We start from the raw sequence: 19,898 nt of genomic DNA, 5'->3' as shown, positions 1-19,898 counted from the left end.
TCAGGGGCGTTAGTCCTCAGTTTCGATCCTTTTGGTCATTCGATGACAAAGGGGGAGAAATCTGAGTTAGTCTTCAAGCGGGTCTATAATAAAGGGAATTTTTTTTGCTAAGTTACAACTCTCGCTCTTCTGAAACTTTTATTGGATCGAGTTGTAATCTTAAACCCGATGGTGCCTTGATACTTTTGATGCACTGTGCACTGTGCACTGTGCTCTGATACTTTTGATGTGCTAATCTGCATGCTTATTCCTCGTTCATATTATTGCATGCATGCTGAATTACATCAGGCACCATATTTATTCATGCATTTCAAATTCTTCATATTATATATCAAATGCGTGTATGAATTACAAGATATAGGGGGAGATCTCCATGATTCAACTCTTCAAGTGTGCATTGCTTCAAAAGCAAATTCCTCACTATGCACAACTTCAGGGGGAGTTCTTCTATATCCTGCAATCAAATTCCTCAATATCAGTATTTACACTTCATATGTTTATTCCCGTTGAAAACTTAACCTATGTTGTCATCAATCACCAAAATGGGGGAGATTGTAAGTGCATCTAGTGCCCTTAGTGATTTTGGTGTATTGAAGACTTATAGGTTAAGGATCTAATGAGTTTATGAGTGTACACAGGTCTATAAGTCTATGAGGAGTTTGATATTTACAGAGAAAGTCGACCCCTAAAAATGAAGTTCTTCAAGGGAAGACTTTGATATTCTGAAGCCTTAGAATGTGAAGAAATTGGTGTGACCTTGAAGACTTGGTATTCATTCGAGGAACATGAAGTGTGAATACTTTTGTTTTCGTAGTTCCATTTTCTCTTTCTTGAGTCATAGGAAACACCGTACTGTTAAAGGGGGTCGAGGAAATACTAAGGAGAAATTTCCATGTGATGCTCAACTCAAATCCTACCCCTACCAATCCCTTTGAGTGAAGCCATTGGAAATCTCATACAGTTCAGTCAATTTCTTCTGTGACAGAGACGCAGTTCTTCTGGTCACTGAGGACTTTGCTCTGACAGAGGAGTTAGGAATTCGCCAGTGCGGATTGCCTACACTGTGAGGAACATGATAGCCCTGAGGAATTTGAGAGTCAAATTTCCGACTGTTGCTGTGCTGCGCGCCAGCTGTCCCAAAATATCTTATCCACCTAACGGTCATATCATTGAAGGGCATTTATGTCTTATCAGATTGAGCATCACTGAAGAGATTGATCCTGCGTGGATCCGATGCTTGTTACCTTTGAAGACTGTGCTTCTTCCAGATGGTTAGGCGTCATGGTCTAGAGCATCCAAGAGGAATTGTGGATCGCCGAGTGACCGAGTTTGTCAAGGTTCGGAAGTCACCTAAAGACTTACAATGAGTGATTGGACGAGGACTGTGTGTCCTTAGTTCAAGGAGAATACGGTGAGGACTGTGTGTCCGGGACTAGGTGTCCTCGAGTTTAAATACTCAGCCGCTCCAACCAGATGTACAACTGAGACAGCAGTTGGAACTGGTCTACCAAATCATTGTCTTCACCAAGCTTACTGGTTCTATTTCCTCAACACTTTCATTTCCTCATTACTGTGTTGTGAGTCTGTTCATATCTGTGTTTGAAGACTTTGACTGAAGACTTTCTCAATTTCCTCAGTTCAATTTCTTCAGACTGTTTGTCTTCATCTTGTGCTATCCTATGTTTACGCTTTTTGTACTCTGTGTTTGTCTTCATTTCATCATGATGATCATGCATGTATTCTGCTATGTTTACTTCTGAGTACTTATTCCGCTGCTAGTAGTTCTTCGCTAAGGAATTTCCTCACTAGCAAATTCCTCAGTGAAGAATTTCATAAAAATCGCCTATTCACCCCCCCTCTAGTCGATATAACGCACTTTCATCAATGATGTGTATCAGCAAGTATGTGACTTGTTTGTGGCACTATGCATTGTATGATGACTGTGCTAAAAGGCCCTAGTCGAAAGGGCCATGTGGACGCGCAGCCGGCTAGACTAGCATATGACACGGTCGATGGCTTGGTCTCACTAGCCATGGAGCATTGGATGCTCACCGGTTAATATGGACTCGAAAGGATCTGGTCGGATTCGACGTAGTCGAATCAGAGTCGAGATAAGGTCCGAGTCGGACAAACCCAACTATGAGACACAGCGATATGTCATCTGTGAGTCTCTAGTACAACATACGTTCTATGTCCTAGGACCTGAGCTGGCGCATGTACTCGGGATGGTGACAGACCTGCTTTGGGCCGACCAAATGCTACTCCGTGGCTGGGTAGTTTCAAAGGTAGGTTTCAGGCTTGTCCAGACCGATGCTGTGAGATATGGTTGAGCAAGATGGGATTTGCTGCTTCGATCAGGAGAGATATACTTTGGGCCCCTCGTGTGATCCGACCAGGATAAACATGGGCATGTGACAAGGATTATGAGATTCCGGTTTATGGTCGGCATCACTGGAACGTGAAAGAAGTCGGGCTAGCACAAGTATGACAGACTCGCCTTGAGCCCGACAACATATATTGTGTGGCAAAAGGAACGGAAGTGTGATGTACAGGTTCGCCAACCGGCTTCATTGTCCGCTTGGTGGTCGACACGCCTTGCTAGAGGCCGCTACCAGCCGAGCAGGTCGGAGGTGATCCAACCTGCGACCAAGCCAAGTTGAATCTAAGGGGTCACGCGCTTAAGGAAAGGAACCTGTGAGGCCAGATCGGACTCCACAAGTTAGATATCATCCTACTCAGACTCGGATCCGGTCAAACAGATTTTGGGCTTTAGGGTCCATGCGAGGCCCAAGTGTTGAGCCGCGACGGACACCTATATAAAGTGGAGGTGCGGCACACTCATTTGGTTGATCGCTTCGGCGGTGTCACTAGGGTTTTCATGTGTTGTGAATAGCCCCCTCCACTCGTCGCCGACTGTGTGATCGGACCTAGCAGTCCGCCGTACGGTGTTCCTCCTGCACGCGCGGATACCGTTAGAGGCGGTACACTTGCGCCGCTCCGGTGAACCTGTACGAGGGATTCGACAACCGACTATTCAAGGGAGATCAGACGAGGAGGAGATGAACCACGCGGACGCTCTGCCTAACTCTTCTTCCGCTGCACGGCACTGCGTGCCTAGTGGTAACGATATGTGATCCATCTCCCGTAGCATGTTCCTGTTGTTATGCCTGTAGAAAAAATTTAATTTGTAGTCGACACACCCTACCGTATAACCCAACACTAGCACCGTCCCAGTCAGAGTCACAACTAAGGTTAACTAAGGCAGAGTCACATTCTGTTAAAGTGGTAAAAGGAATTACTTTTTAATATATCAAAACTAATTCTATCAACTATTATTAAAGGCTAAACAACTATTAATACAAAACAGTAACAAATTTAATATTAGTTAATTATAAAAAATTATCTACTGTTGTCTAACAGAAGCATAGTATAACATATTAAAATCTACAGAATGAACTAACTAAAAATAATTGAAAACAACAATTAAAGGACTAAAACAGCTATATAAGCAAAACAATATTGTTCTAATTAAAATCCTAATTTAAATTATTATAAAAATAAGCAAATTAATCTTACTGTGACAACAATCTGACATGTGACTCGGAGCAAAAAGAATTAAATTAAAAACTATTTTTAAACACAAATTATCCACAATCTAGGGTTTGAAGCAAATTTGAATAAAATTCGTATTTAAATCGTTCGAATTAGAAAACTAATGGCACAGACAGAAACTACACAAAATTGTGAATCTAATGCAAAAAGAATCACTCAAAAACATAAAATATCCTAAAAGATATAAGCAATTTAAAATAGAAACTAAAAACAGAAAACAATGGGGAAAACAAAAAACAATTTTCAGAACCCCTTTAATCTTGGTTGGTGGCTCCAACCGGGATTAAAGGTGTAACCTTTAGTCCCGGTCAGAGCCACCAAACGGGACTAAAGCCTCAACCCCTATAGTCCCGGTTGGTGGCTCGAACCGGTATTAAAGGTTACAGGGCATCGCACCCTTTAGTCCTGGTTGGTGTTTCAAACCGGGACAAAAGGTCCCATTTGAACCGGGACTAGTGCCTGCCCGACGCACTAGCCGCTCGAACCGGAACTAATGCTCACATTAGTCCCGGTTTGTAATGCAACCGGGAGTAATGTGTAGATTGAGCTTCGACCAAAGCCCTGTTTTCTACCGGTGTACAAGAGTGTTAGATAAAATGAGAATCAACGAGACCCGAGAGACGCAGATGTTTATATGCGAACCCTTGTGGGAAAAAGTCACGGACGCATGAAGGCGCAATCACTATGACGGAGGAGTATTACTAGCACGAGACGACATGACGTCTTTAGGTGCGACTACATAGGGTATATATGATGGGCCATACATAAGAGTCATTGGATGACAAGTAAATGAGTCATACTCGTACGTGTCGACGTCAACGCAACGCCCAGACCATTTGTACTACGTCTAGTCCAAAATGGTACTAGAATTTGGATCACAACTTACCAATCTCCACCTTAAGGCAAATTTCGTCCAGTAGTAGAAGAAATTAAATAACTGCATCCAAATCAGCATAAACACCTTGTGTGTTAAAGTCCATAGGACTACTGAGAAATAGCAGACCGGGCAAAGCTCAAACTTATTGTTTTGAACTGGCTTTGTCATCATATGAACGGGATTATCATGAGTACTTATCTTGCAAAACTTTAAATCAACTTCAGCAACAACATCTCGAATATAGTGATATCTGACATCAAGGTGCTTTGTTCTCTCATGATACATTGTTCTTTGTAAGACATATGGCACTTTGACTGTCAGAAAATACGATAGGGCAAGATTAATCTCCACAAAGCTCAGCATACAAACCCCTCAACTAGATATCTTCTTTGTATGCCTCGGAAATCGCCATATACTCAGCATCAGTAGTGGAACAAGCCGGAATAAACTGCAAAGTTTCTCTCCAACTCACAGCACAACAATCAATGGTGAAAACATAACCTGTTAGCGATCTTCTCTTATCCAAATCACCAGTAAAATCAGAATCAACAAACCAAAAAGTCCATCTCCAGTTTTCCCAACCTGTAAATAAGCATTAGAACTACCTCGTAGGTATCTGAAAATCCACTGATCTTCTTTACAATGCTCTTTTCCAGGATTAGCCATGTATCTACTCACAACACTCAACGCATACGATAAATCCGGACGAGAACAAACCATGGCATACATAAGTGAACCAACTGCACTCGAATAGAAAACTCCAGACATGTAGTCAATATCAGCATCTGATTTAGGACACTAGGATGATGATAGTTTGAAGTGTCCAGCTAACGGAGTACTCACCGGCTTGGCATTATGCATATTAAAATGTCGAAGAACTTTATCAATATATCCCTTCTGACTTAGATATACTTTTCCAGATGGTCTATATATGGATATTTCCGTGTCAAGTATTTTCTTTGTTGTACCCAAATCCTTCGACTCAAATGCATTACTCAATTGCTTCTTTCTTTCATTAATCTCCGGCGCAACAATTATCATATCATGAACATAAAGAGTAAATATAGGTCTGAACCATTGAGAGTTCTCAAATAAACACATATATCATAATAAGACCTTTTGAATCCTTGAGAGAGCATAAAAGTGTCAAATCTCATGTGCCACTGCCTAGGAGATTGCTTCGTATCATAACAAGATTTTTCTTTAACTCACAGACAAGCTTTTCTTTTCCAATAATAACAACACCTTCAAGTTGTTCCATATAAAAAATCTCGTACAACACCTTCAGGTTGTTCCGTATATAAATGTTTACTTACCAAAGGCACTTCACTCCCCAGCAACGACACCAGAAAAGAGTCTTGATGAACCAAAAGTATAGGGGATCTATCGTAGTCATTTCGATAAGTAAGAGTGTCGAACCAACCGAGGAGCAGAAGGAAATGACAAGTGGTTTTCAGTAAGGTATTCTCTGCAAGCACTGAAATTATCGGTAACAGATATTTTTGTGATGAGGTAATTCGTGACTAGTAACAAGTAAAAAAGTAACTAAGGTGCAACAAGGTGGCCCAATCCTTTTTATAGGAAAGGACAAACCTGGAAAAACTCTTATATAAAGCAAACTGCTCCCGAGGACACATGGGAATTATTGTCAAGCTAGTTTTCATCATGCTCATATGATTCGCGTTTGTTACTTTGATAATTTGATATGTGGGTGGACCGGTGCTTGGGTACTGCCCTTCCTTGGACAAGCATCCCACTTATGATTAACCCCTCTCGCAAGCATCCACAACTACGAAAGAAGATTTAAGGTAAACCTAACCATAGCATGAAACATATGGATCCAAATCAGCCCCTTACGAAGCAACACATAAACTAGGGTTTAAGCTCTTGTTACTCTAGCAACCCATCATCTTCTTATTACTTCCCAATGCCTTCCCCTAGGCCCAAGTCATGGTGAAGTGTCATGTAGTCGACGTTCACATAACACCACTAGAGGAGAGACAACATACATCTCATCAAAATATCAAACGAATACCAAATTCACACGATTACTTATAACAAGACTTCTTCCATGTCCTCAAGAACAAACGTAACTACTCACAAATCATATTCATGTTCATAATCAGAGGGGTATAAATTTGCATTAAGGATCTGAACATATGATCTTCCACCGAATAAACCAACTAGCATCAACTACAAGGAGTAATCAACACTACTAGCAACCCACAAGTACCAATCTGAGGTTTTGAGACAAGGATCGGATACCAGAGATGAACTAGGGTTTGAGAGGAGATGGTGCTGGTGAAGATGTTGATGGAGATTGACCCCATCTCGCTGAGAGGATCAATGGTGATGACGATTTAGCCCTCTCGGAGGGATGTTTCTGATGACCCACAAGTATAGGGGATCTATCGTAGTCCTTTCGATAAGTAAGAGTGTCGAACCCAACGGGGAGCAGAAGGAAATGACAAGCGGTTTTCAGTAAGGTATTCTCTGCAAGCACTGAAATTATAGGTAACAGATAGTTTTGTGATAAAATAATTTGTAACGGGTAACAAGAAATGAAAGTAAATAAAGTGCAGCAAGGTGGACCAATCCTTTTTGTAGCAAAGGACAAGCCTGGACAATTTCTTATAATGAGAAAAGCGCTCCCGAGGACACATGGGAATTATTGTCAAGCTAGTTTTCATCACACTCATATGATTCGCGTTCGGTACTTTGATAATTTGATATGTGGGTGGACCGGTGCTTGGGTACTGCCCTTTCTTGGATAAGCATCCCACTTATGATTAACCCCTATTGCAAGCATCCGCAACTACAAAATAAGTATTAAGGTAAACCTAACCATAGCATGAAACTAGTGGATCCAAATCAGCCCCTTACGAAGCAACGCATGTCCTCAGGAGGTAAACCTAACCATAGCATGAAACTAGTGGATCCAAATCAGCCCCTTACGAAGCAACGCATGTCCTCAGGAATTCACATGACTACTAATAGCAAGACTTCACCCATGTCCTCAGGAACAAACGTAACTACTCACAAAGCATATTCATGTTCATGATCAGAGGAGTATTAATATGCATTAAGGATCTGAACATATGATCTTCCACCAAGTAAACCAATTAGAATCAAGTACAAGGAGCAAGGAGTAATCAACAGTACTATCAACCCACAGGTACCAATTTGTGGTTTTGATGCAAGTTTGGATACAAGAGATGAGCTATGGTTTTGAGAGAAGATGGTGCTGCTGAAGATGTTGATGGAGATTGACCCCCTCCCGATGAGAGGATCGTTGATGATGACGATGGTGATGATTTCCCCATCCCGTAGGGAAGTTTCCCCTGCAGAACAACTCCGCCAGAGCCCTAGATTGGTTCCGCCAAGGTTCCGCCTCGTGGCGGCGGAGTTTTGTCCCGTAAGCTTGCTTATGATTTTTTCCAGGCTGAAAGCCTTCATATAGCAGAAGATGGGCATCGGAGGGCCAACAGGGGGCCCAAGAGACAGGGGGCGCGCCCAGTAGGGAGTACTAGATAACAATTTCATATATAGTCAACATGCATCCTCAAGCGGTACTAGGTGATATCGACCACGATCATCATATGTAGTTCTAGATGATATCGACGACGATCATCATATGTAGTTCTAGATGATATCAACGACGATCATCATATGTAGTTCTAGATGATATAGCCACACACACATATGTAGTTCTAGATGATATCGAAGACGATCATCATCCTCAAGCCTGGGCGGTTGGTGTTCGTGATAGTAATTAGGATGGCCTGTCCAACATGAAGATTCTTGCCATCGAGGAATCTCTTCCACCCAACCGAGTTTGAGTGTGTGCGACCGTCCGTGTCCACGCGGTAAGTACAGGTCGTGACGGAGCCCCTCGCTGTTAGGCGTAGTCTAGCTGAGCCTTCTTCATCTGGCTCGATACCATAACTCACAGATAGGCTCTTTCCCAATTTCTGAATAAGAAAAACATATCAATTAATAAATAACCTCGCACATACTCTTGCAAATAAGTATATATGTATTATCTACACTATTAATAGTTCCTTAGATTCTACACTAATAAGCATGTGATCAAACTCTAAACTAAAGCATACCATCGACTAGATTCCATACAACATATCATTGGACTCTACACTAAGCATATCATCGGGTAATTTGCATTTGTAAGTATAACATACCATATCATGTCGATCGACCATGGTATTTGTCAGGCGGGTCACGAATGGCACCCCGACAAAGTTAGCATGTGGTGGAATTATGTCCCATAGGTTGCACACCTCCTCCTCTCTCAGCCTCATTCTTGGAGCTACGATGGCTTCATGAAGTGGGTCCTCATCATCTTCATCGAGTGGGTCCTCATTATCTTCATCATCTTCGTCATCTTCATCATCTTCCACCAGGTTGATATAAATGATAGCCAGTTTGGGTATTTCTGCTCTGAAGTAGAAGGTGATCAACTCACCATCAGTAAGATGCACGCGGGCGAGGAAACGGGCCCATCCATCTCCTCCAATCTTCGAAATATTACGTCCTTTCTCGACCACCATAGTGTACGGCCCCCCAGGGGTCTCAAATGTCACAGTGTCTCCTGTCAGCTTGTTGAATTTCAACCTCACATTCCATGTAATGATCTGTGTAAAGGAAGTAAAATGACACAATGCAGTAATGCCAACACTAAAAATAAAATAGTTGGTACATTTCATATAAGTTCTTACCGTCGCATGACAAAAACTCGGCTGGAAGTAGATGCTGAAAAGCTTGCCAGTTGCAAGGCTGCTAGCGCACCTTGACTTGCACAATCGACATGGTGGTGGTGGTGGTGGTGGTGGTGGCGCCATTTTCCTAAAGCAATATGAGCAAAGGATTAATGATGCACTTCACATGAAAGAAAAACTGTAGCATGTGATTTTTTGGTTCTTCTTCAGTTATATTTTCATACCTTACTAACACCTTCTACAATAGAACCAACAGAAAAATGCCAAATCTTCCGCGAGAAGCAATTTGACTCTTCTTCCGCGAGAAGCAATTTGATGGACAATTATAATTCTAAGATCTAGCTAGGTGGTGCCAAATCTTCAGAGCTATCAACTAGCATACTAAATCAACTAAATCAAAATGTTCTATAAGTCAACTAAATCAACTAGCCTATTAAATCAACTTGCCTACTAAATCCACTAAATCAAAATGTTCTATAAATCAACTAAATCAACTAGCCTACTAGATCAACTTGCCTACTAAATCAACAAAATCAAAATGTTCTAAATCAACTAGCCTACTAAATCAACTAAATCATATGAACTAAATCAAAATGTTGCATATGAACTAGCCTACTAAATCAAATTTTAGTAGGAAGGAGGGGTTGTGGATGGAGGAGGGAGGAGGGAGAAGGAGGGGTGGCTGTAGGAGGGAGGAGAGAGTAGGACGGAGGAGGAAGGGCGGAGCAAGGAGGGGCCGGCAGGCGGTGAGTCGAGGGAGGACGGAGGAGGAGGGCGGTACCGAGTCCAGCGAGGAGGAGGAGGTGACGGCGGCGCAGAGGGAGGAGGGGTAGGCGGCAGTAGCGCCCTTCTAGTTAACGCGCTGCTGCTATAACTAGCTTCGCGGTGGGTTCGTGGGAATTATAGCAGTAGCGTGGCTTAGTGGAGGCCCGCTACTGCTACTTTTATTTCAGCAACGAGCGCCTTATTTCAAAACTCGCTGCTAGTAAGATCCTGTGTATAGGCTTTTCCTTAGTAGTGTCCGTTAAGATAGTAACGTTTGCAACCACGACAGGCACATCCTCACAAATACCGACAGGTATAGCGGTTGATTTATCGGCCATTTGCAAAGATATTTTAGTAGGTGTCAACTTATTCAATTCAAGTCTACGATATAAAGAGAGAGGCATAACACTAACACCGACTCCAAGATCACATAAAGAGGTTTTAACATAGTTTCTTTTAATGGAGCATGGTATAGTTGGTACTCATGTATCTCCAAGTTTCTTTCGTATTCCACCCTTAAAAATATAATTAGCAAGTATGGCAGAAATTTCAGCTTCCGGAATCTTTCTTTTATATGTAACAATATCTTTCATGTATTTAGCATAAGGATTCATTTTAAGCATATCAGTAAAATGCATACGTAAAAAGATAGGTCTAATCATTTCAGCAAAGTGCTCAAAATCCTCATCATCCTTTTTCATGGATGGTTTAGTAGGAAAAGGCAAGGGTTTCTGAACCCATTGTTCTCTTTCTTTACCGTGCTTCATAGCAACGAAGTCTATCTTATCATAACGTTGATTCTTTGATTGTGGGTTATCAAGATCAAGAGCAGGTTCAATCTCTACATCATTGTTATTACTAGGTTGAGCATCAACATGAACATCATTATTAACATTATCCCTGGGTTCATGTTCATCATCAGATTGTGTTTCAGCATCAGAAATAGAAATATCATTGGAATTTTCAGTTGTGTCAACAACAGGTTCACTAGAAGCATGAAAGTCCTATCATTTTTCTTTTTCTTCTTAGAAGGACTAGGTGCAACAACATTATTTCTCTGAGAATCTTGCTCAATCCTCTTAGGGTGGCCCTCAGGATACAAAGGTTCCTGAGTCATTTTACCCCCTCTAGTCATAACTTTAACAACATTATCATTTCTTTATCATTTAATTCATTGAGCAAACCAGTTTGAGTTATTCTACTTGATTGTTAACCATAGAAGCATGTTTACTAATGAGTTTAAGTTCACCCTTAACTCTAGACATATAATCACTCCTACTATAGCTAGCTGTAAGCTTGTGTTCCACTTCTCTTTTCTCTCCTCCACCTAGGCATAAATTTGGAGTGGCATCTCTTATAGCCTGCCTACGTCACTATGTTGTACTTGTTCTTAGGCGGATGGTGCGAGAGGTCACTGCTGCTACGTGTCGAGTAGAGGTTGGAGGACAGGGCATGAGGTCCCAGTAGTCGGCGTCGTCTTGAACGTGATTCCTATCTGGTTGGTCGCCAGCAGGCGACACTCACACAGGTACGACGCAACGTGGCGAGCAGGGGTAATTGAGGTCCAGGGTAGGCTTGAATGGGAGGTCCTTCGCCGGTCGACAGCGTTCACACATTCACAACGGAGAGCTCGCACCTGTCCAGCTGAGCAGGGGCTGGGGATGGTATGGCTTGTGGCCCTAGACTGGCGGAGTTGCTTTCAGTGCCATGTGATTCTTCGCCCTCGCCGGCAGGTGGCATTCGTGGCGCTGGGCGACAGCGGGTGGAAAAGACGGAGTCCGATTAGCATCCGAATTCAGTACTCTGGGGAACCTACTACGACCGGTGGTCACGGTTCAGAGGGGCTCCAATCTGCAACAGCTTGCTAGAGCAGCGCCAAGCCAGGGCTCTATATATATGTTTTGACATATCAGCCGATCAATGCAACAGCAGCGCTAATGTCGAGCTAGGTAGCTACCTTTGTTTTGGTTTCATCAATTTAGAGCTAGCTGTTGCTTCCAAAACTTATCTAGCAAGCCAAACTACCCAACCCGGCCATGGTGTCCAAGGACGTGTGGGCCGGGGTTGGATCAGCTCTGGCGTTCTTAGCTGGCCTCATCACCTTGGCAATGAACCATCACAGGTTCAAACTGTTTATCAACAAGGCCACCGCTTTCTTTACGTCAACCGTACATATCACCATCCCCGAGTACACCGCCAACCGTTTCGAACGCAGCGAGTTGTTCGTTGCGATTGAGGCCTACATCTCCCGCCATTGTACCGATGGGGCGCACAAGCTCAAGGCCGAGCTCGGCAGTGGCGAACGGGAACCCCATTTCTTTGTTGACGACGAACAGGAGATCATCGACACCTTCCAAGGCACCAAACTCTGGTGGTTCGCCTACACGGAGCGCCTACGTTCCAGCGTCTTCATCCGACACCCTGGTGATGAGGAGCGCCGCTTCTACCGAGTTTCATTCCATTGCAGCTTCCGCAACAAATTCAAAGATTCATATCTGCCCCACGTCCTTGGAGAGGGCCGCACCGTCATCGCCAACAACCGCCAGCGCCGCCTCTTCACCAACAGCACAGATGGAAAGAATTGCTGGAGCCACGTGGCGTTCCAGCACCCGGCGACGTTCGATACGCTTGCCATGGACCCCACGGAGAAGCAGGCCGTCATCAACGACCTCAATGCCTTCCGACAAGGAAAGGGCTACTACGACAAGGTCGGCAAGGCATGGAAGCGTGGGTAACTGCTCTTTGGCCCCCCCGGCACTGGAAAGTCCACGATGATCGCCGCCATATCCAACCACCTTGAGTATGATATCTACGACCTCGAGCTCACGGCGGTCAATGACAACACAGAGCTCCGGAAGCTCTTCATTCAGACGAAGGGAAAGTCCATCATCGTCATCGAGGACATTGACCGCTCCGTCGACTTTACCAGCAAATGCAAGCGCAGGGACAAGAAGTCCGGCGATGAGAGCGATAACACAGAGCTCCGGAAGCTCTTCATTCAGAAGAAAGAGAGAGGGGAGGACGCCGACGGCACCAAGCTGACCCTTTGTGGGATGCTCAACTTCATTGACGGGCTGTGGTCGGCGTGCGGCAGCGAGCGTATCATCATCTTCACCACCAACAACATGGACAAGCTGGACCCAGCGCTGATCCGGCCAGGCAGGATGGACAAGCATATCGAGATGTCTTATTGTCGCTTCGAGGCCTTCAAGGTGCTGGCCAAGAACTACCTGGACATCACCATCACCGCCCACCATTTCTTCGAGCTGTTCACAGAGATAGGTAAGCTGCTGCAGGAGGTGGACATGTCCCCGGCGGAGGTTGCCGGGCACCTGATGCGCACGGAGGAGGAGGATGCTGACGCATGCCTCAAGCGCACGGAGGAGGAGTATGCTGACGCGCGGCTCAAGCGTCTCGTGGAGGCTCTGAAAAAACGCCAGGTCAACGCGGCCACGGATAAAGCGACAGCGAAGGAACAAATTGTCCATACAGATGTTGGAGACAGCAGAAGCTAAATAAAGGCGGACATACAAGAAGAAGAATGGAAGGACGAGGCCGGCCGCGTGTTAGCACATCGCAGTACGTGTTTTGAAAGTGTGTTGCGCATCGCCAGGTGCTCAAAATTTAAACTTGATGCATTTAATTTCTTCTCGTTCAGGCTGTAGTTGGTGTTTGTATGTGTGATCTACTCAAAACTTGTGCAACCTAGCCATGCATTTACGCGCGGTAATACTCCTCATGTCTTATTATTGGGAAATTTGATTAAAGATATAATTTTCTTTGAATTTTATACTATGCCTTGTACCCTCATCCGTTTCATTTTAGCTGTCATTAATCATGCTGTCTACTCCAAGTGACGGAAACTACATCATGGTGCATAGGATGCCGGAGATTTGAGCAAGGCCATGTGTCTGTTTGAAAGATGCTAAGACAAAGTTAGCTAGCTTGGATTACCGGCAGGCGGAACAAGCACATATTTTCACAGCAGCACACATCATCTACATGATATATGTATAAATAACTCCAGAAAAGAAGAATGAGAGCATAAGTAGAATGAGAGCATATCATCAATCCCAGCACAAGGAGAAAACAGCTTTCATATTGTTTTTTTTTTGGTAAATGAAAATCTATATCTATATCTATACCTACTAATAAAAAGGTTATCACTTCTTCCCACCGAATTTCCGTCCGTAGCTTCGTCCGTCCGCCAAAAGTTTCATAGGTTGTTATAGTTTTACGTGAGTTGGACTTCTCCCCGAACATCCTGAGTTTTAGTTTTACCTGATTTTTTGTGAGACCCGTTGGCTGTTTGGGCCTCAGCCCACCAAACTCAACCCAGGCAAAACAAATGCAGTTCAGCGGAGGTGGAAAAAATAATGATGCAACTATAGGGAGTCAAACTCCCGACCTCCTGTTCATTGTATAAGGAGGTGTCCAACTGATCAAGCTTACTTTCATGGATTGAAGAAAGGTTGGTCGGTATTAGATAGTCCCACTTCGCTTTCTTAAGCAAAATCTCAGCAATTTATATACATCTATGAGTTGATACTAATAAGCCGTCCAGAGAATCAATAAGAAATGTGTCAGCTTCTCCATGCGGAGAAAAATATGGAATATAACTGGAGAGATGGCTTGAGAGAGCGTCATGGTAGGAAGGAGTCAGAGAAGAAGAAGGAACTGGCCGCCTCTTCATGGGAAGTGTTAGAATAAATCCGAGGCATACCGTCGATCATCCTAGGACCAAGCAATCATACGAGCACGACACCGAGATTTGTTAACGAGGTTCACCGATATGGCTACATCCCCGGGGCCTGACTATGAGTGCTCCTCCTCATGATACCGCTACAATACCGCACCCGGTCGCCCTGGACACCGGCACATGCCGCCGGCTTCTCCCGCGTTCCGGTGCTATGAGAGGCCTAGAATACAAGTGTCCTACTAGGAGACAACTCCATATCCTATCTAAACACAATACTACTCAGAGTCCAACTGTAACCTACTTTGTAGACAATATTCGACACAACTCTAACAAACTCCACCTTGGCGAATATTCTTCACCATCTTGAATTCGTCAATGCGTCAAACTTCCATGTACATTGGACTTGAGCTTATTCCATGAGCACCGCTGCTACTCCAAGACTCCATGTGACTCCATCTGCAACTTGTAGTCCCTTTTTTTCTTGACCACAGTCAACACTCGAGCAAAATTAAGTTCCTTGTTACTCTGGTTTGTGCTTCCAACTTTCAGAGTATCAGTCCAACGCCATCACACACTGATCACTGACCTGCGTGAAAATGAACAACTCACATATTGGGTGTCACACATAAGAGTTACCTGAACTCAACATCACCGCTTCTTTCTTGACCCCCTGTGTGAAACTTGAAGGAATTTCATCATTGCTTGTAGTCATTCCAAGTCAAATTCGCAGTTGTCTCACCACATGTATGACCACCAGAGCCTTGGTCCGTCTCCATGCCCCCATGCGTACCGCACGCCTCGCCGCCATTATCGCGTCGAGCCTCCGCTGTCCCGGTCGAGTCTCAAGGGTCGCGAACCCACACCACTCAACCCCCACTGCAGAGTACCATCGATCATCACCGACCGATGACGAGTTTCACGCTTCCATCAGACCACTGGGCTCCAGTCCGAACTACGTTTCACTCGCTTTGCCCGCTGAATAGGCTTCGACTCTCTGTCGACTTACGCCGTAGCCCCTCAATCAGCACTGAGTGAAGTCTTCCAGACTCCAGCTCCACCTTCAACATGACCCCATGGTACATGATCAGTCCACCCCGCGCCTCATCGAATTCAAGCTCTGTGTATACACCACCTTGAATCAATCGCGCGCCATAGTCTTGTCAAAGCCTCACAAGCCTCGGGCCTGCGCCACGTGTTTCCATGCCCCAGAAGTCGTTCACTATCAGCTTCACGCTCGTATGTCATTGTCGCCGATCCCACCACCGTCTTCTGTACCAACCGACTTGTGTCGATCCGTCAGACTAACAAGTCTAACCCAGCCGAACTTCCCGAACTGCAACCATCTGCAACTCCGCACAGTCTACATCCTTCGCCTGGCTTGACATCCCACAACGCCTTCAAGCATTCACTATTGTGCCAACAATTTTTCATCCTTGTCTGCCATTACCCAAGGTTTCCAGTTCCATTGAACTTCCCCACCTCAAACCTGGTACCCGTTGGCGCCATGGTTCTTTGTACGGCTAACCCGTGAAAAAATATCTGAGCACTCTTCCTGTGATCCCCAGGTACACTGCTTATACTAGTAGCAAATCCAACGATAGCTTCTGGTCTTCACGTGAGGTCACTCTCTGACTCAATTTTCAATGCTAGCTTTGCTTGCCCATGTCCTTGCCTTTCAACGATGGATGCTTTTATGCCTTGATGTTGCACGTCCGCGGTCTCGTCCACTAGGATAACTCCTCTCCTGGGACTCGGTCCCTTTTTTCCTAAACAAATCTCGCGTCCAGCTTTTGCGGCTCTGCGCACCTTTTGCCTCCGGCTGCATCGCGCGTCTCGCCAGGCGCCAGACATACCACGAACCAGTAGCTTCTCTGCACCAGCCAATCTCCAGCCACAGGCCGCTACTCGCTCGCCACGCCTTGAGAACTTCTGCCGATTGCATGTTTGCACCATCACCGCATCCGATCTCGGCGAGATCTCCTGAACGCTCAAGACCTGCTGCCACCGCTTCTGATTGCCTTCTTCGATCTCTTGTATAACGCACCGCGAACAACGATAATCCATCCTCTAAACCAATGATCCCAGCCTCCGAACAACCTAGCTCATGATACCACTTGTTAGAATAAATTCGAGCCATATCATCGATCATCCTAGGGCCAAGCAATCACACGGGCACGACACCGAGATTTGTTAACAAGGTTCACCGATATGGCTACATCCCCGGGGCCTGAATATGGGCGCTCCTCCCATGATACCGCTACAATACCGCACCCGGTCGCCCTGGACACCGGCACATGCCGCCGGCTTCCCCTGCGTTCCGGTGCTATTATGTTGACATAGTTTACATCGTGTGTCTACCACCGCTATATATGAGAGGCCTAGGATATAAGTGTCCTACTAGGACACGACTCCATATCCTATCTAAACACAATACTACACAGAGTCCAACTGTAAGCAGGGAGGAGTTCAGGTCAATGGAGCACGCTGCGCTGCATACGCGTGTAGGAGGTGTCCATGGCCTCAGTACGCTGAAGGAAGCCGAATGGAGGGCAGAAAACGGGGAGGCAGTTGTAGCCCGACGATGCAGCAGCAGGAGAGTTCGGCAGCGCCATTGGCCACGGGCTCGGTCGAGCTCGGGAGAGGGGTGCGGCGGCCGGCCTCGCTGAGAGGGATCGGACGGCTGTGCTCGAGGGGCTGATAGAGAGGGAGAAGATGGTGATAGATGGAGGTACAAGGAGCAAGGGTTTCGAAGGATATAAGCCGTTACCTCTTCGATCGCACGCAGGAAGAAGGGAAGAGAAAGAGAGGTAGCAGCGATCGGATCCACCACGTCCGTCGCCTCATCCTACGTACTCCCTCCTTCCATCTATATAGGGCCTAATGCGTTTTTCAAGGCTAACTTTGACCAAATATTAGAGCGATAATATATGACATGCAACTTACACAAAGCACACCGTTATATTCGTGCGTGAAAGGAGCTTTCAATGATATAATTTTCACATTGTGCATGTCATGTATTATTAATCTTGTCAATAGTCAAAGGCGATCTTAAAAAACGCATTAGGCCCTATATAGATGGAAGGAGGGAGTAAATTTTTTATTGAGTAACACATAAACGTATTTTTAGCAAATCAAATCATTCTACGTAAACGATGTGGACTAGCAGCGTATACTAGCCAGATGGGCTTCTGTGTCGGCCAAACGGGCCTTTGGCCTGATAAGAAGGAGGTGGAAAGGCTCACGGAAAAAAAGCAAAAGAAAGAGGGTAAAACCGGCCGCATTTTATAAGAGGAATATAAGCTTTTGAGCTGCAATATTAGTTAGGAAAAAATGAATGTACATGCCAAGATGTTCGGTGCTGATAGTTTTGTTTGTTTGTTTGTTTGTTTCTATATATATGTTGATCAGGCCTACTCCTCTTATTAATATTTGTTTAGGTAAGTCGAACATATAGATCACAATGATTGTAGTGTATGTATTAACTCAAATTTTGTCTGGTCTGTTATACACTTCATTGCTAATTTAACCCGATTTAATTTGTAACCATGGCAACAATGCTTAGTTGTTTACTTAAAATGGTTCTGAACCTGAGATGCAGAAGTCAGTAGGATGCATGTTCTTAACTTTTGCATTGAGATTCAGACTATACCATGGTTGAAATTGCTAAGCGTGATATTTATGTATGATGTTTCCGGAAATATCTAAGAGGATATGGAAAAATGTTGATTGTCAAGGACGGGAATACATACACTCTTAGCCAAACTATGGTCACAAAGTACCTTTGATCCATAGTATTTTTTCATCGGAGACTTTTGTCCTGCATTGGTCGTGACTAAAGTAGATTTATGTTGTTTGGGTGAAAAGAGACTTCAGGGTGGTCAAGGTGCCTCGGTTTAATTTGGAAATGAGAAAGTTGCAATCAGTTGATATTTTTTTCCATAGTAATGGGCATTCAACTACATATCTCTTTATGTAGACAAATGCAGATGTAGATACATTAACAAATGGATAATTAGGTTTTGGTTAAGACGAATCTTGATAGCATGACATATGTGAGTGTTCTCTCATGACAACGCACGTACCCACGAGCTAAACATGGAAGATTTTTCTCTCCCATTGTAACGCACGGGCATTTTTGCTAGTAAAAATAAAAGAGAAACCACAAGTTAATATCATTGGAGGCCTGTAAATATGGTTTGTTTGGTTTGTTATTACCTCGTTGTTTCCTTCGGCGCTCTTTGCTGCGTCGCCTTCTTCATCCTCAACTTTTCCAGTTTCTCCCTCTCCATCTTGTGCAGAATAAATATAGTAGGTAAACACACTTCAGTTTGGTTTAGTCCAGACTTTTTTTCCACTTGCTTCAGATGAACCATGGAAATAACACAAATCTTCACCAACTCTTAGATTCACAACATCACCTACAAAAGAAGGCTAAACCGGCAGTGCACTTACTTGTATGTAGACGTTTTCGGCGGTGCGCTCCTCCTCGCTGAGCACCCTCCGGGAGATCCTTGCTGCGGCATCTCTTATACTAGGCACCCGCAGACCTTGAGCTTCTTGCTCTCTGCCCAAGACGACAGCGTTGAATTGCGGATGAACTCACGGCACACACTGAACTATTTATAGGTCTAGGGTGGGTCTATCAGTGCTTTGAAGCTGGTACCCGATCCTTCTATTGAAGATGAGAAGGAATGAATGACAGGCTCTCGAAGTTACCTAATAAAAGTGTGTTGGAGTTGTGTCGAATATAGTGTACGAGGTAGGTTACAGTTGGACTTGTAGTTGTATTGTGTTTAGATAGGATATGGAGTCGTGTCCTAATAGGACACTTGTATCCTAGGCCTCTCTTATATAGCGGGGGTAGACACACGATGTAACCCATGCCAACATAATAGCACAGGCTCGCAAGGGGGAGCCGGCGGCATGTGCCGGCGCCCGGGTGGCCGGTGTGGGGGATTGTGCGGTATCAGGGCCGGGGGGTTGTAGCCATATCGGTGAACCTCGTTAACAAATCTCGGTGTCGTGCTCGTGTGATTGCTTGGTCCTCGGAGGATCGACGGTATGCCTCGGATTTATTCTAACAAGTGGTATCATGAGCTAGGTTGTTCGGAGGTTGTGGATTGTTGATCCAAAGAAAATATCAAGTCTGAGATGCAGCCGGCTGCGGCGTGGCGCTCGACGAGATTGGAAAACAAGCAATCGGAAAGCTGGC

General features: G+C 44.7%; 1 pseudogene; it reads left to right on the top strand.

The window, feature by feature from the left end:
* The first annotated feature begins 9,311 nt into the window (after positions 1–9,311).
* On the top strand, positions 9,312–13,718 carry LOC125530854 (annotated as a pseudogene).
* Positions 13,719–19,898: the final 6,180 nt, after the last annotated feature.

This window comes from Triticum urartu, unplaced genomic scaffold, assembly GCF_003073215.2.
Source record: "Triticum urartu cultivar G1812 unplaced genomic scaffold, Tu2.1 TuUngrouped_contig_6603, whole genome shotgun sequence".
Taxonomy (NCBI): domain Eukaryota; kingdom Viridiplantae; phylum Streptophyta; class Magnoliopsida; order Poales; family Poaceae; genus Triticum; species Triticum urartu.
The sequence above is the reverse complement of the archived record's forward strand: the minus strand, read 5'-3'. Positions and strand labels throughout refer to the sequence as shown.